The following is a 25,091-nucleotide window of genomic DNA, read 5'->3' on the forward strand; positions in this document are numbered from 1 at the left end:
AGATGACACATGTACAGATATTAATATATTTTTGGTGCCGATGGCGGCTATTTTTAAGAGAGGATGGAGCTGGCTTTTTTCCCTCTCCATGCAGTTCTATTTATCCTGGACATTTCATACCTCCTCTGTGCCTTGGCTCTGGGGGGGCCTGTCCTGAGTCACCCCCATCCCTCCTGTGTCCCGGGATATCTCACCGGAGACCCTCCTCCAGTGCTGCCTGGGGGCCGCACTGCACTTTTCCACCTTCCCCTTCTGCTGGGGTCGCCACCGGCTCCTCCCCGCCTCGCTCTGCCTCCCTCCCACATCTGTTCAAGGCATGCCTGGGGGTAACCAAGAGCCTGCTTGCCTCCTAATAACAGACCTTTTGTGCATCAGCTCACCATTGCGGAGGCCAAGAGTTTGTCCAGCTGCAGCTGTAGGAGAAAGGCCGGTGGGGTGACGAGTCTTTGATCCGCCCAGAGTCCACCGTCTGAGACACTAAGGAGAGAGCAGGACCAGGCTGCAAGGCCTGCCCTTTCCCTGTTGAGTGAAAAACCCTAGGGCAGCAGCAAAAATGGGGGCGGAATAATAACCAGACCCATCAGAGGCCTCTCGGGAGGACTGTATTAGAGGGCTTCCAAGTGATATTTGTAGCCTATTTTCTGACACTCTCGCATGGCTAGGCTGGGCTGTGAGCCCGTAAGGAGCGAGCCATCCTGGGGCTGGTTGGCTCCATCGGAGGAAATCAGCCACCAGGCTTTATTGGTGTGGCTGTGTTTCCTGCTAAAAACAGGAAAGGGGGTGTGGGTCAAAAGAGAGAGGGGCAGGGTTGGAGCCAGCCTGCCAAAGAATGAGAAGGCAAACTCGAGAGAGGTCCAAAGAAGGCAGGGGGCCGGGTGGCGCAGTGAAGCCGAGCCCCTGGGCAGAACCTGCCCGCGGCTGCATGGCCCCAGACCGAGTGGAAGACGCTTCTCAGAATGCCCTCTGACTGTGTATAGATTGTTCTGGAAGCCTCCTGTTTTATTTTACTTTAGAGTGTCCGGGAGCTGCTGTGTTCTGGGAGTGCCATAGTATGAACTAACCTCCTTGGGGAAGCCCTCGTTTACGTCTCCGTGTCCCCGCACTCCCGCAGTCGGACGGAGTCCTGATGCTTTGTGTCGTCTGCTTTATTTTATAATTCCCCCCCAACTATTAAAATCAAAGAATTATCGTTTTCCGCGTTTCTGCTTTTTTGTCTTACCGGCCTCTTTTTCCACCTGCAGGGAAATTAATCAGAACTGTTGTTGCATTCTAATCCTAGTCAAAGCTTCCCCCTCTTACGGGTACAGTGAGCCTCAAGCCAAGCCGAGAGTCTGACCTGCATAGATGGAGCGGTCTGCCCGTGATCTTGGCACTCGATGCCTGCTGACCCCTGGGCCACAGTCGCAGGGCCTCCCCTGAGCTTGCTTCACGGGCCCGGCGCTCCCGTATCCTGACGTGGCCCTCCGCCAGGCCAGTGTAGTCGCTAGGGGTCCAGTTTCCGCTTCTCTTCCTAGCACCCTGCCAGGGCCGCAGAAGGAAGACGGTGATCCCCAGGGACAGGGCACAAAGGTCACATCACTTCCGGGTCAGGCACCTAGCTGGAGGGATGGCCACGTTTGTACGGCCCGTATTCTGTGCCGGGCACACTTGTGTTTCACCCACATTAGCTCGCTTGATCTTTCAGCCACGGCCCGGAAAACGCTGCCATCAGCGCGGGCAGAAAGAAGTTAGGAAGTGGACCCTGGGTCTCCTGATGGACTACAGTGGAGCTGGGGTGCGAACGAGGCAGCCTGGCTCAGGGGCTGTGCTCGAAGCACCCTATGCCTGCTGCTACAGAGACCAGGGTGCAGATGGCCCCTCCGGGCCGTTCAAACCAGACCGAGTTTACAGGTTAACGGGCCTTCCCCGTCACCTACCTAGGATCGCTTGGGGAGACCTGATCACTCTGGGGACCCTGGTCCCCGGGGTCCAGTTCAGTGTTCTTCCATCGCGTCTCCCCTGCTAGATGGACACCAAGGAGGGGGTTCGCTGCCAGGCTTGGGCCTTCGATGTGATGTTCCAGGAGGTGTGAAAAGGGTTCGTGCCCTGGTGCTGTGGAGGAGAAAGGAAAACACGGGTCTGACCTGGACGGCTCCCTGCGAGAAGCCCAGAGGATTGGCAAAGGCCCCTAACCCTCCTTATGTCCCTTTAAATAGCCAGAGGATTTTTATCTCGAGAAGCCTCCCAGTGTGAAAGGCCGATCAAATCCCATTTTTACCAGTCCCAAGATGAGCGGAGCCCATTGTTGGGAACCCGGATGATTAACTGCTATGTCAACTTCAGGAGGGGCCGGGCTGGGGATAAGCTTCTGGGAAGCCAGGGGTGGGGGTGGGGGAATGTTCCTGGGGCTCCCTGTGAGCTTCTGCTTTCTCTCCCACTCTTTAGAAGCCCTCCAGCATGGGACACCTCTCCGAGGAGCCCTTCCCCCATCTCGAGGGCCCGTATGACCCGCAGACCCTGTAACATGGGTGCCGTGAGAGAAAAAGGAAAAGTACGGGGCCCTCCGCCGGCTGGGGAAATGGGGCCCTGCCAGCAGGGAGAAGAGAGGAATGGGGGTCAACATATAACCGACGACACGTGTGTCACCAGACTACAAAGGCTGAGGGGCCCAAAAAGGAGTCTTTGGCATCGGAAAGAGTAAAGACTTCTTGGAAGAAGTGGAGCCCCAGCTGGGCTGGAAAAACAGGGGATCTGAGTAGAACCGAAGAAGCAGGAAGGTGTTTTGCGGGGGTGGGGAGAGTGGGATCAAGCCCAGAAAGGAAGAGGTGTGGGCAGAGGGTCTCACTATTTCCATCAGCAGTCTGCGTGCTTGCTTCGTTCATTCAGCTCCCAGAGCATTTTGGAACCCCGCCCAGGTGATAAGACAAGATTCTGACAGGAGAGGGGCTGGGGCCTAGCAAGGGGGCCTTCCCGCGGATGAAAGCAGCGTCCTGTTTTTATGGCCAAAAACCAAGCAAACAAATGTCGGGTGGGAGAACGTCATAACAACAGGAAGTGCTCGGAAGGTGTATACCTTTCATTTTTACGTATTTTCTAATTTTTTTTTTTTTTTTACAATAAGCATGTATTATTTTTACAACCAGAAGAAAATAAAGTTGTAAAACAGTTTAGGGGGTTTAGTCGACACAAAGTTCAACACATCAATGGGGAGATGGGGCTGCCTCCCCCCCCAAGCCAGCGTGATCTTGGACAACATCAGGAGCTTGGCGTCAACAACCGGTCTCCCCTCCCTGCAGTCTGGGCCGGTCACCAGTCAGCGGGTTTGAGGCCCGGCCCTGTCTCGCGCTGTCTGTGGGGCCTTGAGCGAGTGACCTAACCTCCCAGTGTCCTCATCTATAAAATGAGATGGGTTCCTGAGTTCGAAAGTCCCTTTCTGATATATAGACTTTATCTCCAGTCCCCCGTCCGGGATGAAAGCTTGGAAGGAACTCACTGACAACTTGCCGAGGAGAGGAGGGGGCGCCGGAGGCTGAGAAGCTGGTCGGTGAGTGGTGACGAGCAGCTATGTGCTGGCAGTGAAGAGAGGGAGAGCCTTACTCTGGTGGCTCCAGCTGGCAGAACCTGGGCCGAGAGGTAAGGATTAGACGGGGGCAGACCCCACTGCAGGGAGTAGAAGACTTCCAAGCCCGGGCAACGCTTACCCAGGGGTGGCTGCATGGGGTAGCGGGGAGGGGAGGGGAGCCCCGGGCACTGTCACCGGAGGGCTGGGGCTGCGAAGCCATTTGTTAGCGATTTCTAACAGGACTCTGTCATGGGACTGAAGGCTGGACAAAACAATCTTCAAGACTCTTTCTACCCACGAAATTCTAAAAGGCCAGGCCAAAGTGCAGTGGTCATGACTCCCAGGCCTGTTTACCATTCCCGAGAAGGCAGAGCCGGGGTGGAATGCTAGTGAACAGAATGCAATGGGAAAGACAACACTGGAAAGAGACCAGTGGGGGGCTGTCTCGTACGCTGGGCTTGAGGTGATGGAGACCTGGACTGGCTGGGGGAAGCAGACCCCTTCTCACTGCCTCTGGCCCTGGCCCGTCCCCTAGGGCCACCCAGAACCAGGCCACTCCCTCAGGAGATGGGAGTCACCTGACCCAGGATGTCCCACGCTCTTCGAGTCCAAGACCAATGTGCCTTCCGCCGTTTCTCATGCCAGGCCCCCTTCCCGAGTTTCTAGAGTCTGCTTTGACATTGCATCCCCCATCACCCAGGCTCACACCTCCCAGCTTTTTTTTAGTTCCTGTAGCCAGTCAACTCCTCTCAATGCTCCCTCTGAGACTGCCCTTCTTGCCTGGCAGCTCTCCCCCTGGCTGGCAGGCTCACTGGCATGTGGGGCTCAGGCCGTGCGCCGCTGCGGGGCCGGCGCTGGAGGGGAGGTCGGCAGACGCGCGGAGCCTGGTCCGGGCCAGGTCGGTGCATTGAGACATCTTCCAGGTTCTGTTTCCTGAATATAAGAGCTAGGTCTCAAGCGACGGATTGCCTCTCTTCCTCACTTACTCTCTCTGCATATACTGGGCAAGAGCTTCTACCCTGATCAATCTTGCCAAGTCCGGTAGAACACAAATCAGGGGTCTCACCAGGCGCTCAGAGGAGAGAGCAGGGGGCCAGCTGGGCCGCCTCGATTGCAAACGGGGCACCACTGGCCCTTAGACCTCTCCCACTTCAGGCTCCAGGGGCCGCCACCCCCACCCCCACGGAGAAGAAAGCTGGGAAGTGAGCGCTGCAGGGTGGGCTGCTCTGTGTCCGCGCTGCCGGGCCTCACTGCCCGCTGGCATCAACAGCAGCCACCCCATTCCTGAGAGCAGAGGGACGCAGACAGGCTCCTGGGGCACCCGGTGTCACTCACTGCTGACCCCAGAACTCTTGGAGCGTCCGTTTGCCTCAGGCGGACACGTCAGCAGTCCTCTAATAGCAGCTAATCACCGCTTCCACTCGCTGAGCTCCTACTACGCGCCGGGCAGCATCGAGCTTCGCTTCCCTCTGACGTCACCACTAATCCCCACAACGACCCTAGGAGGTAGCTATTACTGTTCTATTTTTAGACAAAGAAATTGAGGCTCAGGGAGATTAAATATGTTGCTCAAGGTCACGTGGATAGCGAGGAAATGGAAGATGTTTTCCTTTCAGTTCTTGTTCTCTGGACCCTCAGCGCCTACTCTGTGTCAGGCACTGTGCTGATGCATTGGCTTTGCAGAGATGAACGAGGCAGGGGGCCCGGGCTCCGGAGGTCACCTTCCGCTGGGGGAAACGGAGGTGGCCCAGTCCGTGCGGGGGGTGGGACAGGTGTACGAGCGGGTGAGCCCTGAGGATGGCAGGAAAGGGGCCAGGCTGCCCCAGGGCCCCACCCTCGAGCAGAGGTCTCTGGAGCTCCCCAGTGTCACCCACGTCAGCAGGGTTGAGAAAAGGAAGGGAGAGAAAAAACCCGACACGGTTGAGCACCCACCTCCCATCCGTCTGGTGTACTAGGCACCAGCCCCAAGGTCGGCGCTGTTGCTGTCTGTCTAGACGAGGAACGTGAAGCCTAAAGAGGTCACATGCTGTCAAGGTCACCATGGCCACCTGGCACCTGTGTGGAACCCCCAGCCTCTCACTGTCGAGCATCACACTGTCTTCCCAGAAAGTATGTGGAGATAGAAAAAGAGGGAGTTCTGGAAACTCCTAAGCCCGGCTGCAGGGAAAAAGCCAAAGTGCTCTGCAGAGACCAAGGGGGCCAAGAGCATGAGAATCTAGCTCCTACCATAGAAATGCCAGGTGTCTCGTTCCTGTTAAAGTCACAGCCACAGCCTTCTTCCAAATACGCCAAACCCCGAGAAAGGGTGGGAGGGGAGCCACTTAGGGGAGTGAGAGCGGGTCAGGGCGTTCCAAACCCACAGGAGCCCCGAAGTGAACACCCAACATCCACCCCCATGTGTACCCTGAACCTCCTCCCTGCAGTCCCAGCTTTCCAAGGTGGTGATCTTGGCGGGGAACAAGCTCATCCTCTCCTCACCCCCTTGGCTTGTCCTGTCCAGCCGGCTCTTGCCCAGCCCCCTCCCGACCTCCCCCGCAGTGTGGGGGGGACTCCAGGTAACAGGCCTGGGCACCTCCTCCTCCCCACGCGCAGGCTGAGCTGCTGAAGGACACCAGGAGAACTGGTAGGACCTGCGTCCCTTTTGCCAGAGGCACAAACAAATCTGCCAGCGGTAATAACAGGGCAAAGGAGCGGACTGCCTGAGACTCAGGAGGAGGACCGCAGGCTCGCCGCCAGCCACCCCTGCCATGAAGGCCTTGCTCAGAAGCAAGAGGGGCCCTTGGAGAGTGCGGTTCTCTCCACTCCTGCCATGGGAGACCTAATACTTCCTCCCCCACAAGATGGTTCTCTGCTAATACTAACACCCCCTAAGCATTCTCTTCCAGGGGTTCTGAGTGGCTCATGTCAGGGTTTTCTGAAATGTTATGCAGGAGCCTCAGGGGGTCCACCATCACCCCCCCAGCCAGAGGCTGGTGTAAGGGGAGGAGGTAGTGAGGTTTGGGAGGTCAGGGCAGAAGGGATGAGAGCCATCCTTACCAGCCCTGGTGCCTAGGTGGAGAGGAATGGCGCTCCCTAAGGAGGCCAGAGCGCGTGTGGGGGTGAGCACTGGAGGAGGAGCCTTTTACAAGGTTTACTTTGTTTGGGGGGAACTTGTTACAGAAAAAGTAGAGGGAAAAGAGCGAAGCACCCAGGGTCTGGTTGGGAGAGTCGGGGGAAATCCGTATGTACCCAAATTCAAAATAGTGCGTTGAAATGCGGTGTAAATGAGTTTGAAGCAGGTACAATTTCAGCCTCAATATAAAGAGTTTATACATATCAATAAAAAAATACACATTGTTGAAAGCTGTAAATAGTATGGATGGGCTATTCATGAATGAGCTTCAAATGATAAAAATCATATGAAAAAATTCAGCTTCATTCAAAATCAAAGAAATGAAAATTAAAATCAGATCTAGAAGTCTATCATAAATCGGGTCATAAAAATGAAGAAATAGGAACAATCTAAATATTTAACTCTAGAGTACCATTAAGAATCATAATGAAATACTATGTATCCAATAGACATGATGTTATAAAAATATTTACTAACAGGAAAACGTTTGCAATATGTTAAGTTTAAAAAGCAGATTCTAAAACAGGGTTATAGGTAGGCCCATTTTACATTTTGGTAAACACAAGTGAGTCCACGCATACATCATAAAAATTACAGAAGACTGAACACAGCGTTTATCGTTCTGAGTTATTACTCAGTGGGGGAGTTCTGATTTTATTGTCTGTTTGTATTTTGTACTTTTCCTACAATGATCCCATTTTGATTTTGCAAGGACAACTTTTGGGGGACTTTGAAAGAGTCTTTGGCAGAGGAAATGTACGAAGAGGCTGATGTTGGAGGTCCCCGGGGTTCAGAACTAGAGGTCAGTAAAAAGATCCAGGAATGACAACTCTGCTGTTACTCTGAAATCTCTAGGGGGCCCGTGACCTTGTAGAGAAAGCCCAGAGGACTTGCAGTCAGAGGATGAGTGGATCTTAGTCTACCAGTTGACCCTGAGGAAGACACTGTATCTTTCTGAAACTCGATGTCTATAAAGTGGAAATAACAGTAACGCGGGATTATTGTGAGGATTAAATAAGATAATTATTTGCTTTGTGAGGTACAAATCCCTAAACAAATGTGAGATGTTGTCGTTAATAACATTCATCTCTGGCTCAACCTTAGCAGGAAAGCTGGCCAACTGCAAACTGGTCAAGTTCGCGCTGGCTGCTGAGAATGCTGGGTACGTGAGAGGTGAGGGGCAATTTTCCCATGTGGCTCAGGCAAACTGATGTCCTGGTCCGTGGTAATAGACTATGAAAGGCAAAGAAAGTAAACTTACTCTGAGCTCAGAGGAAGGTGTTTGGGGACCTTCTGACTGCCCTCTAAGGAAAGAATACATAGCCTGTGATGAGAAATCCCTGGTTAGTCACGTGCTGGGCACTGGGAAAGAGGAGAAACAGCCCGAAGTACAGAGGTCTATAACTCCCTTTACCTACACTTGTTTACTGATGTTTTGGCAAGATGCTTGGGGGCTGAGTTGGGTGGACCAAGGATGCCACAGCTTGTCATCTAAGGAGACTGGGAGAGGCTGGGTGGTGGTTCTGGTTAGATGGGTCCGCACCCTGCACGAGACGAGGGAAGTCATGGCTTCTGGGCGGAGGCGGTAGGCACGCTCATGAATCATAAACCCCTCTCATTCATAACTGGTTAGCTGGTTCTTACAGGGCCACGCACGGTTTTTACGCAGTATGGTGCCAAACGTACACCCTCAAAGAGCACCGCTTTCTTCATCCCACTAGATGAAAGGGATTTATTGACCAGATGACAAGCTTTCTGCGTACCGACCACATGTGGACACTCCGTCTTGACCTCGCCACTCCAAGGCCTTTAGATGAGATGCACGATCTTCACTCTCCTTTTCTTTCTTTTTCTGCTCCTTTTAGGATGCCCCTCCTGCCTCTCTTCCTGTTTACCTCCTCTTCTGCTTCGGAGTTGGTTTCGTTGCTCTTCCTCTCCTTGTTCCTCAGGTTGCCCTCTCCTTCTCACGGACACCTTCCGTGGTTCTGGATCCAGGCAGCATCTTCTTCTGCGCTCTTCATGTCAGAGGCACCCGCCACTCGGGGCCACCCGATGCTGGGGCATCCTGAGCTAGGAACGCCCCCCTACATCTGCAGTGTGAGGCTGCCCCTCCTGGGGGGGTCCCTGAAGCTTTGGGTTCACGAGCTTCTTTACTCCTTGTTTCACCTAGTCCCCCCCTCAATTATCTAACAGGCCTTTTCAAATCTTTCTGTAACTAAGTTTTTCTCCTAATCCCCCTGGCAACTCTGCTCCCCTGCCCCCCAGGCCCCTCTCTCTTCTGCGGGGGGGCCGCTAATCTATCCGTACCTTGCCGGTGCTGACATGCCCTAGACCGAAAGCGTGTTCCAGGTGTGGCTTCGCCTCCTTTGGTGGGGGGAAGAGGCAAGGACAGTTGTGTGCTCCTGTCGGCTGCCCCCACCTCCACTCTAGGCTTTTCTAGGCTCTTCTGTTTATCCCTGCGATCCAGCCGAGAGCCAGGATGACAGTGTTTTCTGTCTCTTTTATTCCTTAGAACCTCACCCCACTGTATTTTTTCCAATCTAGATCTCATTTCGAAATCTCCTCCCCAAAGGGTTTCCCAATGCCTCCCAGTTTGGAACCAACCTGCTGTTTACAGTACACCCAGATCAGGAATAGAGACGTCAGGGGGCAGATCTGATACAACGCCCCGAAGACACTCAGGAGCCCGAATCAGTCATTGGACTGGTGGCACCTGAACAAACAAAGCTCTTTCCTCCTTATCTCCCAAGATGGAAGAAACCAAGTAGGCTCCAAGCTGAGAATAAGGACTGGCCAGAAGGCAAATGCCAACTTGGCCACATTCCTTGCCCGGGGAGACGTGTGAGGAAGGGCGGTCCCTGCAAGCCCAGCCTGCACCAGGGGAGATCTCTCGAAGCAGCCCACAGATGCTCTGCCCCTCAAAGTGCCCAGTCCCTCCCAGGGGCCGTTTCATAAGACTATGCACCCTAGTTCCCCACACAGGACTAATGGGGTAGATGTCAGGCCCTAGAGACCCTGAGTCCGAAGCAGCCTCTAGAACAGAGAAGTGGGTTTTGTTGTTTGTTTGTTTGCTTGTTTTTGAACAAGTAGAGCGGGTTGTTCCCTGCATACAAAGGTGACCCACCAGCCACCTTGGTAACCTGACAGCTCTCTGTCACCAGCAAGGAGGATGTACCTGTGGTCCTTCTTATTCTCCAGAAGAAGCTGAAGGATCAGTTGGGGGTTGAAAGGGAACCCTGGATCTCTGCATCACGTTCTGGCCAACAAGACGTTCCAGCTGCTGAACGTGGAGCCTGACCCAGGGCTCGATCTCAAGACCCTGAGGTCATGACCTGAGCTGAAACCAAGAGTCTGACACTCAACCGACAGAGCCACCCAGACGCCCCTCAAAGCCCCAGTTCTGCATCTGATTCCCAGAGAGCCAATCCCTTCATCTAATGAACAGAGTGCAATACGGACATGAAGCCGGCCTCTGGAGTCTCTTGTCACCCTCTCTTTGACATGAATGCTGCGGACAGGAGCAAAGCCTTTGTGCTCCTATAATTTGAGGAGAGAAAACACCATCTGATGCCACAGTAAGCTCCTATTCTTGGCACTTGGTGTCACTCTTGCTTCACCTTGCCTGAGCTCGAGGCTTTCCACTGACCGGTGGTGATCACCACAGAGGGACAGAACTCGCTCTCCTCCCTCTCCCTTCCCCCATGCGCGCGTGCGCACACACACACACACGCACACGCACACATGCACAAATGTCCGGGCAGGAACCCAGCTCTCCTGAGGAAGGGCAAATGTCCAGGCAGAAGGATGACAAGAGTGCCACATGGTGAATGATACGAGGAAGGGCCTCATCTTCCCTGAGAAGGCTCGGGCGGAATTGTTGGTCGCTGACTTCACCAATGTTTTCTTAACAACTCCCGATTGCTCAGAAGACAGTCTAACAGCACAAACATGCACGTACAAACACTGAGAGTCGCTTGACATCAAATTGGCAAATTTTGGTGACAGAAACACAGAAATGACCTATTTACAGTTGCAAGGCTTGCTGTCTCTCTCCTTTTCAAGACCTTGGCTACCAAACCTTTGTCAATCCCCAGTGCAGCGTTTGACACATTTTTTCTGCTAAGAACACTTTCAGCAACCAAATAAATACTGTATTCCCTTTTCGTTAGCCTAATATTCTTCTTGTAAGAGATCTAACACCTTCACCACCCATGAGGGAAGGTGGTGCGGGGTGAAGGAGAGGCGTGAGGGTCCCTAAATGAAACAGGCTTAGTGAGGAACCACTCCCCAAGAAGAGCCAGTCTGGAAAGGGCCGTCTGGCCCAGCCCTCCGCCGTCCTATCTGCAGCAGGTGGCAGCATTACGGGCCTGAGAAGCACGAGGATATCTAGCTTACAGGGTTTGCGGTTACTCTGCTGTTCCCTGATCCCGGGCTAACTGGCTGTTCTGAGCCAGAGCTCTCTGGGAAGGTGGGGCTTCACTGTGCCCTCCCAGCAGAGTTCTGACATCTCAACACACCGGGGAGCAGGGCTCACCATTTCCCCACTGCCTCGTCTTTGGAAACATCTTGTGCGAGTGCATCCTAGGTTCCTAGGTTCCACCCAGATCGTCCCACCTAGAGTCTACCTTTTCATAGTTCCTGGAACAGGGGCTGGAAGTATCTAGCTTGCAAGTCGCACCGGAGGTGCCTGAAGGCCCCTTGATGCGGAGACACCGTGGCTGAACTACCACGTATCCTATATCTGGAGATAAGAGTGTTGATGCCAAGGTCAGGAAGGAGCAGCTCCCACCAACAGCACCGTGTGCTGCTGGGTCCCAGTGCCTCCTGCTTTCTCTAGGGCGGCACCCCCAGGGTAGCAGAGGGAAACCCTAAAGGGTGGGGGTACGTGAAGTGACCCGAGGGTAGTAGCGAGTCCGGCTGCACCCTTCTGGAAGTGATTCAGAGTACTTCAGGACCTTTATCCCATTGATCTCACTAATACCCAAGGAAAGAAAGAAGGAAGGAAAAGGGCGGAAGCCTTGTCATTTCGTCAAAACAGAGTGAGCGGGGCGCCTGGGTGGCTCAGTCAGTGGAGCATACGACCCTTGGTTTCAGCTCAGGTCATGATCTCAGGGTTGTGGGATCAAACCCCATGACGGGCTCCACACTGGGCATGGAGCCTACTTTGAAAAAATTAAAGAAAAAAAGAAGAATATACAAACCTAAAAACAAGGATCCTGGCCCTGCGGCCTTAGCAAATGAAACAGATGGCTGATTGTGTGTCCGTGTGTGTGTGTGTGTGTGTGTGTGTGCGTGTGTGTGTGTGTGTGGAGGGGGTCCTCTACTCTGGCGGTCCCTGGTAATCTGACAATTCGGACTGACTTCAAAAGATGGCTGACTTTGACCCCCTCTATGCTAAAAAGCGTACCAAAGCACAAACACCCCCTGCCCTGCCTTCCTCAAACTGTAAATAACAGAGACGCTCACTAGAGTAATTAGAACAAAAACTGTCAGCTAAGTGGTTTGAGAAGGTGTGGCTGGGGCATTCTATGTGTTTTCTCCAAAGCCGGACGTGCAGACCGTCCAAAATACAAGTTTAACGAGCTTATAAATTTGGAGTGACTCTTCATATCTTGTAGTGAGGCCTGGAGTTCAACTACTTCTCCCCTGACATCAAAGAGGCTGCGACAGGGTGCTCGCCCCTGAACATTTCCTCCAGAGTCTGCTCCGAGGCCTTCGCCCTCACAGTTTCTCCATCTGCCCGCACAGGCAACAGACCCAAATGATTCTGTCCCCAGGGCTTTGTAGAGGGAGATGACTCGGTATTCGACGATGCATCGTGATGTTTGATCTCCTCCCTCCCTCCTTGGTCTGGAGTACCTCTCAAAGAGCGCCGAGATCCTTTACGAACTTAGATGCTTCTTGAAAGAGATGGTACCCACCCTGGTTAACTCCTACAAATTCACAAGCTTCTCGAATGTTCCAGTTCAAAGCATTTTAATTTCAGTAATCATCGTTTGCTATAGTGCTTTCTAGCCTTTTCTACCTGCAGTAGTTCTAAACATTAATGTAATTGAACTTAACAGAGATTGTGCGTGAATGTGCCAAAATGTGGCAGACGAATCACAGAAACAGTGTCTTGCTGACAGGGCAGGTTGAACACAGGAACAGTCCTGTCAGCACTGTGGGCCCACGTAGGACTACAAATCCAAAACAGCCGCAGGTGCTCCCATGAGGCACGCATGGGTGACGTCACTCTCTGGGGCTTGGCTACCCCGGCTGGATCTAAGATGCTTGCCCTTTCCAGTCAGTTTGTTTTTACAACCAATATCTGGGCTGCCACTTCAATATTTTACTCTCTTTCTGATCCATGCCGGCCCGGAGACTTAGATAAAATAAGCCCGAAGCGGAATACTTGGTCACCACTTTTTCCAGAGCCCCAGGACAGCATTACTAATATCCGGGACTGCGCGCGACCTTGCTATGCCACACCATGGGGCGATCTATTAATTAAACAGACAGCCAACCTTATAACTAGGTCAACCTTCTATCTTCCAACTTCAGCCCTTGATTCCATTCCTTTCTCTCCAAGATTATTTAGAGGAAAGTTCTCACTGACCAATATCGTGGACGTGTTCTCCCCGTGCCCCTAGGTGGGTTCCTCAGTCCACAGCTAACCCCGAATACCCCACGACTTCTGACATCTACCCCAGTACGCAGAGCCTCCTCTGTGAGTTTTTATTTTTCAGACTCGAGCATTCTCACGGGTTTTCCTGGGATTCTGAGGCTATAACCAAGACAAAAGCCAAGTCCCAATCCTGTGTGTGCTGGTTCAATGACGATGAGGGAATCTCGGAAAAATCTTCATGACATCCTAAGAAGTCGTGGTGCCAAAGTTCCTGACGCTACCCTGCCAGCCCTGAACCAGGTGAGACACAGACCCGCCCTTCCCTGGGCTGACTTAGCTCCCCCAGTTAGACATGCACATCCGTGCTCTCTCCCCACTGAATCAGTGCCCAACCGGTTACCTCCCCGGGCTCCTCGAGGGCATCACCAAGCAGAAGTCCTTCCTAGGGGGGGACAGCGCCATTCGGGAAGCCTAGCATCACCCCGAGAGTGCCACCCCAACCCCTCTGCCTTCGGTAGATACATGGGGAGGACTCAGGAAAGAGGGGTGTCTTGGGATGTGGCAGCCCGGGTCCAAATGAGTAACTGAGCCCAGGGGGCAGGGAGAGGGCCTGAGCAGGGAAGGAGTTTCCTGAGACACGGCTGCACAGGTCTGAGCTGGAGGCCGTGCTAGAAACTGAATGACGAAACAGAAACGCCTTCATAATGGTGATCAAAATCCCAGATTAGCTTGGCTGGCTTTCTTTTCCTTTTTTTTTTTTTTTTTTTAATTTATGTCCGTATGAATTTTTTTCCTCTGGGCACGCGAAACCCGCACTTTGTCTCTTCTTCAGTACTCCTCCAGAGGCAAGAGACGTGGGAAGCACCAGGTTGTGCTACCATGCCAGATGAGGTCACAAGTGGAGAGCTCTTTCTCCTGACGTGCATCAAATCTAACCAATAAATGTGTTGGTCTGACATTCACTGAGTGCTGCGAACCAGTCACCCCAGCAGTGAGGAGCCGTGAAAGGCACAGTCTCTGCCTCCAGGAGCTTGTGTGGGACTGATCAGGCCAGCGTGGCTCTTCCTGGCTTCCTGCACCTGCCCTCAAGAGAGTCTGCGCAAGGTCAGATTTTTCTAAAGGGAAGCCTCAGCCCTTCCTGACTCGCTGGGTAATCAGACCCTTTATTTTCACTTAAGACTCATCTCCCACTGGTAACAGCTTGTGACACTCTCCAGGTTGTCTGTCCTCTTTCCTACTGAAATGCTCTGGAAGAGCCTCACGTTTAAGTCAGTCCAAGCATGAATCTCTGCTGAAGGCTCTTTCTGTAAAACGAGCAAGTCTTCCCAAATTTGTTGGCCTCAGCTGGGACTGGCATAAATCATTTTTTCTAGAATTGGTCTCCGTTGCATGTTCCATATTCTTTTCATCTTTGATTGTTTTTAATTACCAAAAAAGAGGTTTGCCGCCTAAACTGCAAAATGGTTGATAACCCATTTCCTCTTTTTGCACCAAAATCTTTAATGTCCTACAAATACAAGTAATTATTACCAACGGACTTGCATCATAGTGAAAAAGGAATCGGAGGTATCCCCACCAGCGCAGGGAGCTCGGTGGGTCCCAGCTCTGCTTCACTGCGGGGGTAAGGTCACTGCTTAGGTGATGACACCTGTCACTGCTCACGGGCCTCTCTGGTGACCACACTTTCAGAACTGAGAAGTGGTGGCAGTCTGAGGCATGACCTGGTAAAGGGCCGGTGTATCTTCTTGTCTCTGAAACTGAGATTGTCCTAGGAAACTGATGCCACATGGCTGCCACAGGACAGCTCTGAAAACCATTCTGTGCTGCATCCAGCCCACGGCCCGCTCAGGGGTCTCTAAATCATCTTGTCCCTCGTGCTCAACCTAGCCCACACCGCTTGGACACCCGGTGTTTGTACCATTGATTCAAGCAGACATGCAAATAGTCCTTCAAACTGCCCTATCCACCATGTTCATTTTCCTTCCTTCCCACCAAAGCCGTCTCCCCTTTTAAGAAGAGAGGTATCAGCAGTCAATGAACATAACTGTGTCTACTTGTTCCCGGGCAGGAGGCGTTACCACACTCTATCAAACTGGCTCTTTCCAGATTAAAAAGTAATTATTCTAAAAGAAGCTTTTATGGTTCATGTTAAACCACAGCCCCAAAGCTATCAGAACCGGCACTCGGGACAAATGCCAAAGAGGACAGTTGTGGGCATCTCGCTGAGAAGCAGCGAGAGGGACCCACTCGAAGGAAGCGAGCTCATATGCCCATGTTAAAAAACAGTAAAACGTTGGAACCTGTTCAACCACCCTACTTCAGTTAGAAGGCACTTTTTAACAACATTAGGAAAGCGAAACTAGCTGTGGGTGGGGTGGAAATGCTGCCAGGTCACCTTGCCTAAAGAAATGCGCTCAGCGCCTACATGACAGACGTGCAGCGCGGGCACCGCCGGGGCGCCGCTGGACCACGTGGCTGCGAGGACCACGCTAGCAGTTTTTGTAGCTCCCTGCCCGGGGGCTGTACCTAGGTTTTGGTGATCACTAGGCTCGTCACTTGAGGTAACTTGGGTTCCCAGCCATGATTTGTTATTCCACAGCGTGATTAAGAAACAATCATCTAGGAAAACACAGATGCGCGCCTCAGTGTGCAAGAAAGGCCGGAGGGTGCGGAGAGCTTGCTGGGTCAGGAGTCTGGGGGGGTGGGGTGCGGTGCGGCAGGAGGGCAGGACCCAGGAGGTCTGGGGAGGCGACTCCGAGGCCAGCCTCGCAGCGCCCTCTCCTGGAAGGCGGGAGCACACCAAGTGCGCTGGGCCGCTGCGGACCAACCCCGCAGCTCTTCTCCCAACCAGGTGCATCACTGACCCCTATTGGGCAAAATGCTTTTCAGCTCCACCAGACAGAGGGCTAAAGCCAAGTAAAATCCCCACCAGGTGGCGTGAGGCAAGACACGGCGTTCTAGGTCTCCGTTTTCCCATCTATAAAATGGGAGCAACGCTAACAATAGCCGTCCGCGCAGACCTCCACAGATTGCTATCAAGAGGAAATGAATGAAGGACCGCTGCTTTCACCTTAGCCTGCCTTCCCGCTCTCTGCCCTAACACGATCCAGGTCAATTCCCTGAGGTGATCTTTCTTTCCAGTGTCTCTGAACTAAGGACACAATTATAAAAACAATACGGTCATGTTAGCCTAAGCTTTACTAGCTAGTGGTATCTCACTGCTGGTAGCTTTAATAATTCCACAAATGTTGGGGCTCCTGGGTGGTTCAGTCGGTGGAGCAACCGACTCTTGATTTCAGCTCAGGTCATGATCTCAGGGTCCTGAGATCAAGCCCCACGTTGGGCTCCAAGCTCAGTGCGGAGTCTGCTTGTCCCTCTCCGTCTCCCCTGCTTGCTGTCACGCACTCGCTCTCTCTCAAATAGTAAATAAAATCTTTAAAAATTTTTTTTTAATTCCGCAAATGTTTTAAGCACAATTTCAAAGCGCTTTTTTCATATAAGCATTAATTTATTTTTCCTTTTTTAAAGATTTATTTGTCAGAGAGAGAGAGGGAGAGAGAGAGCACAAGCAGGGGGAGCGGCAGGCAGAGGGAGAGGGAGAAGCAGGCTCTCTGCTGAGCAAGGAGCCCGATGCGGGGCTCAATCCCAGGACTCTGGGATCATGACCTGAGCCGAAGGCAGACGCTTACCTGACTGAGCCCCCCGGGTGTCCCAGGCATTGATCTAATTTAAATTAATTTTCTGGTAATTATGCATTCAGTGTCTAAATCCCCACTAGATTATGAGTCCCCTAAATGCAAGAACCTGCGTGTCCTTTGTCACTGTTGTGGTCTCAGTGCCTACCTAGCGTAGAACCTGCTGCCTAGTAGGTGCTCGATAAATATCTGCTGGATAAACACACGGATGAGTCATGGAACTGGCGAAGGCCAGTCAGAAACAGAAAGGACAAAGTCAGATATGGGGGGGGGTGTCTTTTTTCAAGAGCCGTGACATAGACTAATATGAAAAACTTAAGAGTGGGATGATGAAAAAGCTTGAAACTAGACCGAGGCGGTAGTTACACAACAGTGTAAGCACTACATGTCAGGGGGTCGTGCACTTTAACGTGGGTAATTACACGTTGTGTGAATTTCACCACAATAATAAAGAAATGAAAGGGCAGAGGTGTAATATAATAATTATAATCCTGATGGTTTAGACACTCTACAAAAACTTGATAAAGTCAACACAGAGAGGATAACTTTTACACAGTGCTTGATGGCGGACATAAATACTTCTATAAATGATCTCATCTGCTCCTCCCAACAAGCCCACAGACTTGCAGATGAGGAAACGGTGGAGTCCAGGAGTTCAGCTGGTGGCTTCTTTATTTCTCAAATGAGCCAGACCACTGCCACTGGGAGGATCTGTCCCCTGGGGCCCCCCTCCCTGGGAAGGACTTCCTCCAGACCGTGGCTTCTCCCTCATCTCCTACGGGGCCCTGCTTCCAGTCACCTCGTCGGAAAGGCCTTCCTAGCCACCCTATCTCAAAGAGCAGGCCCCCCACCCCTGCCTCGGGTCATTCTCCCTTATCTTGCTTGGTTTTTCTTCAAAATTCTCAGCTCAGATTACATATTGACACAGTTTTTCTGTCTCCTTCTGTGACAGCCTAAGCTCCAAGAGAACAGGGATATTTGTCAGTTTTGTCCTCTGTTATTGTCCTGACACCTGGCATAGTGCCTGACAATGATGGGTGCTTACTAAATATTTGTTAAATGAGTGAATAAGTCTAATTTTACCATGCACTTGGCCGATCTTTTGGGGAGCCTAGGTTTTTTAGGCCACACCACAAAAATGAAACTACAATGCGACTGAGATAAAATACCAGTTGTTCTAGTCCTGTAACGAAGTGCCACCTGGTTCGCAAATGAATCCCTGCGTGCTAATCTTGTCCCCAGGAGCAGGGCACCTGTCTGTTGTATCCCCAGCCGTCAGCGTAGTGCTAAGTCCCTAGTATTGGTGCTAAGTACCATATTGTCTATATGATATCAGTAAGAAACAATGGTTTCTGAGTGTCACGGACAAGAACTGAAGGACTGGCTGCCACACATGCTGGGGTCCCACCCTGGGTGTGTACATCGGGGGTGGGGAGTCTCTGAGGAGGAAGGGAAGGAGGAAGGAGAATGTGCGGGACAGGGGTCAAAGTCCACAGAGCAGCCGTGTGGCCTCACAAGTCCAGGGTAACTGGGTACAAATGGCTCCAGACACTGAATTGATCTGTAATACAAATCTTATATGATGACATCGACTCCCAGGGAAAAGCTTGCAGGGCTGGGTCACTGTGGTCTGATAGTACAGATAACCCTTTCGAGATGGACAGTGAACCTCTGAGACCCACTGGCCGTCCCAGAATGGTGCCCGGTGGCCTCTGAGAAATTCATGCCCGGCAGCAGCTGCCTTCCCCCAGTCCCTGAATCAGGAGGCCAGGCATGAGGAAAATGAGTCCGGTGTCACAAAGAACACAGATTAGGAGTCAAAACTCCTGAAGCTCTGATGTCAGCTCTATTTCTTGCACCTGTTTGAACCTGTGTCTCTAAGCGTAGTTTACAAATTGCGGACAAACACACAAGCACAAAGCCATCGTTTGTCCCATCTGATCACTGCCATGGCGATTATTACGTCGTAGACATCACAAAATACTTAATATGGAAAAATACCTGTTTGCCATCCTGGGACTCACGTTAACTTAATTGTACAGAAACATGTTTTCAAATCTGTAATAAATCACTACACTTAAAAATCAATATTTCAAAATTGAACTTCTGCAGAGAATTCCAAGCTACAGAATGTAAGCTATGCCCCCCCACGCATACGTGCACACGTATTTTCCCCAAAAGCTTCCTTATAAGATGTCTAAAGTACACAGCTCACAATTCAAGCAAATAATGATTTACTGAACCAATTAAACAGAAAAAAGTCACAGCATGATTTGTAACGCTGCCATTATGTCTGCCACGTTCCATGGTATGACTGATATTTCCTTCTACCTGGTGCTGGTTTCAGGAACTATGACCATTCACCTTTGGCCTGCACTACCTGTATGGAACCCTCGTCTTGTGGGCACTCAAGTGTGAATGGGCAGTTATTTTTTCTCAGTTCCCACAGTATGAAGGGAAAAAACAACGCAAAACATGCTGTTGTTTTTAGCTTATATTCTCCAAAGTTCAAAAAGAGTATTTAACCATCCACGGAAGCCTGGGCTTGACACAGGGTTCAACGCACACACACAGCCTAGCATCAAACTGGACCAGCTTGCGGCTGAGAGATGCAAACTCAGGCACATGTGGAGGTGGGCACGGATCCCAGGCTGGTGGGCTCTGGCCCACTGGGGAGCACAGGTCTCAGCCGAAGGAAACACAGAATAGGCAGCAAGGGTTGCTGCTATATGGGCCCAGTATGGCCAGATCTTCTCACTTTTCAAGATAATCCAGCAGGTTTTAATGTGAATCTCAAGATTTTTAAAATGTTAGCAATTAGTTCTAAAAACTTATTTAAAAATATTCGGTAAACCAAACATGACATGGCTATGGCCTGATGTGGTGCCCAGCAGCTTGTTTGTGAACTCTGGGGTGGTGGGGGCAGGAAGTGGTTCCAGTGGGTTCTAGGCCCTAATCTGCCACTCATTAACTGCTTCCTAAGATGGTCACTTCACTTCCCAATCACTTGGTACCGAAATCCAGTCAGCTGCTGACGCTACTGTGTAGAAGCTAAGGGTGCTAATTCCCTTGGATTCAAATCCTAACTAGGACCCCACTGTATACCTGCCTTGTCACTTTGATTGACGATTCCAGGCTCCGACTTCCTGTCCTATAAAATGCACAGTAATACAGCCCCTCTCTGGGGCTACTATGGGACTACATGAGATCCCGCATGCAAAGTGCCCACCTACAGAGTAAGCGCTGGATGACACACATCAGCTGTGGCTACCTGTAAGCCTGGCGCCTCCATCCTCACCATCTATTCACAACTAATTAGCAATCCTGTTCGCTAGGACTTCTAAAACCCTCTCCAATCTATCCTCTGGTTTTTGCCCCACTTTCTCTGCCTTAGTTCACAGCCTTGACCTCTTTATCTTGAACTGTTCATTCTAATGGTCTAATGATCACATCTCCTGCTTTACTGAGCACCTACTCAGCACCCCACTCTGACCCACTCTCATGCTGCACCCACTTGATTCCATCTCTCAGCTTGGTAAACTATGTAAAGCGAAGATCTCACGGTGTGATTCTCCTTGTCACCTACAGAGCAAAGGCTAACTTCCTCAATCCTGCAGTCAAGGCTGTCCCCAGCCTCTCCCAAGCTCACATGCTGCCAGTCTCTATAATACTCTCTCTGCTTCAGCTGCACCAAACTACTGTTCTTGCTCTCTCCTGAGTGAGCCATGAAGTCCCCGGTCATTATCAGCAATCTTCTTCTTTCCGCTGAGAAGGTTTATTTGTCCTCTCCTCATCCAGTGCTGACTCCTTATCACCATACTTCTCACCAGTCCAGCCCCAGGTGGTAAACTCCATGAAGAAGCCTTCTCTGATTGCTCCCCTAATCAGCCTCAAGGCCAGGCCTTCCCTCTTCTGCAGTTTCACCACACTTAGTACATGGCACCCTCCTAGCCCACCTCACAATGCATGGACATCAATCTATAGAGATGTCTGTCTCAACAAGAGATAGGAGGCCAAGGGCAAGAACCTGGTCCTACACATTTGTTGCATTCCCAACTGGCACGTAGTAAGTGTTAGCTGTTTGCTGAATGAATTAATGGGACTAGCAAAGGGGGTATTTGACAAAAGCCAAACCATAATGTCATTTTTCACACATCCTGTTGCAAGAAACAGGGATCTTTGGGAATATCCAAAGAAAGACTAGGATAATGGAGATACATAAAATCACTCAGGAGCCCTCAATTCCCTCAAATGTGTTCATTTTGGTTAATTTTAGTAAAAAAGGATATTACATATACAAAGTTCTAGCTACCTAGATGATTGAAAATATCTGCACTTACAAGGTGGCTGCCATTTGTCCTGGTGTCTTGATCTTCACTTTTTCTTTCCGTGGCCTCAGTGGAATGCATCTGGTATCCCATGAGAAAATGTAATCCACCCAAAGAACAAGTCAGATTATTTGGTTCACGATTTATATGCTATGCAGTGCCATCTGAGAGACCCACACAACTGTCTTGACCTCATGCCTGTGTAGTCTTCCTATAAGAGAGGCAAAAATGTCTCCACCCCTGAGAATCAGCAGAGGAGGCTAGGAGTAGATGATCTTGGGAAGGCAGAGATCTGGGGAAAAAAAATAAACATCATTGCTCTTTGGCATTTATGTTCTTAAAAACTTGGCACTGAAACACTCAGTCAACAAGCTTCACTGACTAGATGGAAGGGTTGTTACCCAGCCTCATTCCCCACCCCCTGGGCAGGATTGCAGGCCTTGCTTTGACAGGCTGGGAAATTGAGTAGCAGGGCTTGTCTAGTAGGAACAGAGTGGGAAGTTCATCAAAGTGGTTTCCAGTGCAGCTCTGGGATCAGGCTGCCTGGGCCCAGGGCATGGCCCTGGTAGTTTCTAGCTGGTAGACCTGATAGAGTAATAGTTCCCGTCTCAGAGAGTTGTTGGAAGGATTAAATGAGAGAGAGAGCATGTAAAGTGCTTAGCACGGTGCCTATGAAATTATTCAGATTATTATAAGAATTCAGTAATTGTTAGCTATCATCACTTGCCAAAAAGATCCTACTCCTAGGTTTGAGCCTTTTGTAGCTTATCTTTACAACTCTGCCCACACCCAGTATCTCTACTTTATTGTCTAGCTATGGGATCAGAGTTTCTAGGGAATGGAAGAAAGAGCAAGCTATAAAATTCTGACCAACAAATAAGCAGAAATAACAGAGGCAAAGAGAAGAAAACAGACTACATATACAGATCGCCTGGTCACGTGCAATGGCTCAAGCATAAAAATGGATATGGACTCTCAATGGCCATGAATGAAGGAAGAAAATAAAGGGGCCTGCCTTTAAACTGCTGAGGGAAAACTCTATACCTAGACAAACCTCAAGGATGGAATAAAGACATTTTCAGGCATTTGAGGCTTCAAAAAATGGGAGATATTCTAAGGAACAGGGTAAATTATTACAGCAATTTCTCATTAGATGTTAAATAGTATCGACACAGGTAATGTCACTGAATGTGACTTTAATTCATACCACAAATACGTGCTGAGTGCCTACTCTGTGTTGGTTAGACAGCAGACTAGAATAGGTAACCCAACAGGCACACATTGATTCCCACATGGAGCTTACATTCTAGAGGGGAAAGATAGATAATAAACGATGACAGAAGGGAAACTTGGAGTCAGAAGGTGATAAGTGCTACAGAGAAAGAAACCAGGGCCTATAGTTCCAACTTCCAGTACATAAAAACTACAGTGGTTAGAAGAGTGAACTAAATGACACCATCTAGACACAATCAGATAAATTAAAAATGCTAGACATCTATAAGCAAATAGGCTTGAATTCTTTAAAAAAGTCAAAGTTGTTAAAAACAAAATTAGAGGAGATTAACGTAGATTAAAAAGAGTTAACAAGCACATTCAACATATGAGCCCTGCTGAGATGCTGGGCCAAGGAAAAAGGTTATAAAAGAACTTTTGGGGACATAGAAGGAATTTTAATATAGATTGAATATTAAATGATATTAGGGAATTATTATTTTTTTAAAAGATTTTATTTATTTATTTGACAGAGAGAGAGAGCATAAGCAGGGGGAGGGGCAGAGGGAGAGGGAGAAGCAGGCTCCCTGCTGAGCAGGGAGCCCGATACAGAGCTCCATCCCAGGACCCTGGGATCATGATCTGAGTCCAAGGCCGATGCTTAACCAACTAAGCCACCCAGGCACGCCTAGGGACTCATTCTTAATTTTTAATGTATTAAATTAAAATAATTTTAATTTACTTAGGTATTATGGATATGGAGAAGACTGTCTCAATCCTTAGGAGATATGTGCTGAAGTACATACAGACAAAGCGAACAGGGCAAACTGTTATCAGCTGCTGAATCTAGGTAAAGAACATTTAGTTGCTCATTGCTCTAAACTTTCAATTTTTCCATATATTTTTAAATGTCCAATATAAAAAGGCGGATAAAAAGGAATGGAGAAGATCAGAAAAAGCAAGTACAGACTACTTTTTGGAGGAATTCTGCTGTAAAGGGAACGTATTAGTTTCCTGGAGCTGTTGTAACAAATTCCCACAAACTGCATGGCTTAAAAAACAGAAATTTATTCTCTCTGGAGAATAAAGTTCTGGAGGCCAAAAGTCCAAAATCAAGGTATTGGCAAAGGCTGTGCACACTCAGAGGCTGTAGGGAAGAATCCATTATTTGCCCTTCCAACTTCCGGTGACTCCTGCCACTCCTTGACTTGTGGCCGAACCACTGTAGCCTCTGCCTCTGGGGTCACATGGCCTTCTCCTCTTCTGGGTGTCTGATCTCCTTTGTCTCTCTCTCATAAGGACACTTGTGATAGCATTTAGGGCTTACCCAGATTATCTAGAATAAGCTCTTCCTCTCAAGAGCTTTAACTTAACACATCTTTTGCCATGTAAGGTAATATTCACTCTTCTGCCATGTGACGTAATATGCAGAGGTTCCTGGGAGTAGGAAGTGAGTGTCTCTTTGGGGGGCTACTTTTGTGCCTACCACAGGGTGCAAGAAAAATGGGGCAGTAGCTGGAGGGGAATGTGGAGTCAAGAGAGGTTTTGTGCTTTTTCAGCGATGAGAGTGATTACAGCATGTTTATAATAACTGACGTAGCACTTTGCTGTACACTGAGGTTTATTTGTTCATTGTGCTAGTCACTTTCACCCAGGAAAATTCATAAAGGAAATAGCAAGTTACCTTCAAGATGAAAATCAGGGTTACACTTGAGAATTCAATTAAAAACAATCAAAATGTAATGGAGGAGACTTTTTGTCAAACATGGCCGATTGAATACACACATATGTTTATCTCCAAACCCCACCAAGATTAAAATAAAAGGATAAATACAATATAAAACAATAAAGAATGAAGACCATCAATTAACAAGCCCCATCTGTGCACACAGAGTAAAATCAAACATTTTAGGAAAACCTCCAACACACACACACACACACATGCCAGAAAAGGGGGAGGAGAATTCCAAGGAAATAATATGAAAAGCAGAACACTTAAAAACAGAAAAATTCTTCCTTGGAGATCTAAGAGAACATGTACACAAAACAAAAAACAGAAGTGCTCTATATAGGGGCGCCTGGGTGGCGCAGTCATTAAGCGTCTGCCTTCAGCTCAGGGCGTGATCCTGGCGTTATGGGATCGAGTCCCACATCAGGCTCCTCCACTGGGAGCCTGCTTCTTCCTCTCCCACTCCCCCTGCTTGTGCTCCCTCTCTCGCTGGCTGTCTCTATCAAATGAATAAATAAAATCTTTAATAAAAAAAAAGTGCTCTATACAAAAAAAGCAATCAATGAATAAGAGAGAAATTTAAAAAAAAACTCAATAGAAAGGATAACAGGTAAAGTTAATGAAATTGTCCAGAGAGTAGAATGAAAAGAGAGGGACAAAACTAGAAAAGAGATAAGAGCTCTAACTCAGGCTCCAATGTCCTGCAGTAGAACCACAGAAAACAAGAGAAGAGGGCAGGGTGAGCCATTGGAGCGGTAGAAAACAGGTAATTTATATAGGGAAGAAAAACAGGCCATAACCATAGAATAAAAATTTTTTTTGAAGAATAAAACTGCAATTATAAACAGCAACACTCAGAAGTTAGGA

The 25,091-nt window shown here is 49.7% G+C and overlaps 1 protein-coding gene and 1 long non-coding RNA gene across 17 annotated transcripts in view; one reads left to right on the plus strand and one right to left on the minus strand.

Moving 5' to 3' along the window:
• LOC121104799 overlaps positions 1-25,091 on the minus strand; it is a 44,761-nt gene that overhangs the window by 8,559 nt on the left and 11,111 nt on the right. For 10 of the 16 annotated variants that reach the window (XR_005837167.1, XM_040639428.1, XM_040639430.1 and 7 more), the window contains 6 exons: positions 21,296-21,575; positions 3,473-3,600; positions 1,917-2,091; positions 1,337-1,518; positions 1,220-1,235; positions 381-477 (listed from right to left, as the gene is read on the minus strand). The gene's annotated coding sequence lies outside the window, so the exon portion shown is untranslated. Of the gene's footprint in view, positions 1-361; positions 478-1,219; positions 1,236-1,336; positions 1,599-1,916; positions 2,092-3,472; positions 3,601-21,295; positions 21,576-25,091 lie in introns of all 16 variants that reach the window. The other 6 variants (XM_040639420.1, XM_040639421.1, XM_040639418.1 and 3 more) reach the window with 5 other exon arrangements.
• On the plus strand, positions 3,525-15,447 carry LOC103679468. The gene is made up of 3 exons (XR_572956.2): positions 3,525-3,612; positions 13,382-13,560; positions 14,093-15,447. It is a non-coding gene; the product is annotated as an uncharacterized LOC103679468 (long non-coding RNA).

This window comes from Ursus maritimus, unplaced genomic scaffold (assembly GCF_017311325.1).
Source record: "Ursus maritimus isolate PB19 unplaced genomic scaffold, ASM1731132v1 scaffold_23, whole genome shotgun sequence".
Classification (NCBI taxonomy): Eukaryota; Metazoa; Chordata; class Mammalia; order Carnivora; family Ursidae; genus Ursus; species Ursus maritimus.